General features: G+C 37.7%; 1 protein-coding gene across 1 annotated transcript in view; it reads right to left on the reverse strand.

Annotated features, from left to right (window-relative positions):
- The window catches only part of EMH_0047570 (uncharacterized protein), a gene marked incomplete at both ends in the record, with an annotated part of 3,366 nt that overhangs the window by 565 nt on the left and 2,520 nt on the right, over positions 1 to 281 (reverse strand). The gene's annotated exons all lie outside the window — the stretch shown is intronic.

The following is a 281-nucleotide window of genomic DNA, read 5'->3' on the forward strand; positions in this document are numbered from 1 at the left end:
TTGTTGCAGCTGATGATACATAACATGTACATGTCCGACTCTAACAAATACACTTCGGCCACCAAAATCTATCGCCAAAAGGCCCCCGCGACGAAAAGAATAATCCAGCCCCAAAAGACGTTTGCATGCAACAAGAAAATGACGAGCATACTCAAAAAAATGAAATCCTATTAGGTCCGCGCATAACATACCACGCAGGATCTGTATACATACACACACATTTGTTTTTTTTTTTTTTATTTGTTTGTTTACTTTTTTTTTCTTTTTTTTTTTTGGGGGGG

Source organism: Eimeria mitis, genomic scaffold (genome assembly GCF_000499745.2).
Source record: "Eimeria mitis Houghton genomic scaffold, Emh_scaff2033, whole genome shotgun sequence".
Taxonomy (NCBI): Eukaryota; Apicomplexa; class Conoidasida; order Eucoccidiorida; family Eimeriidae; genus Eimeria; species Eimeria mitis.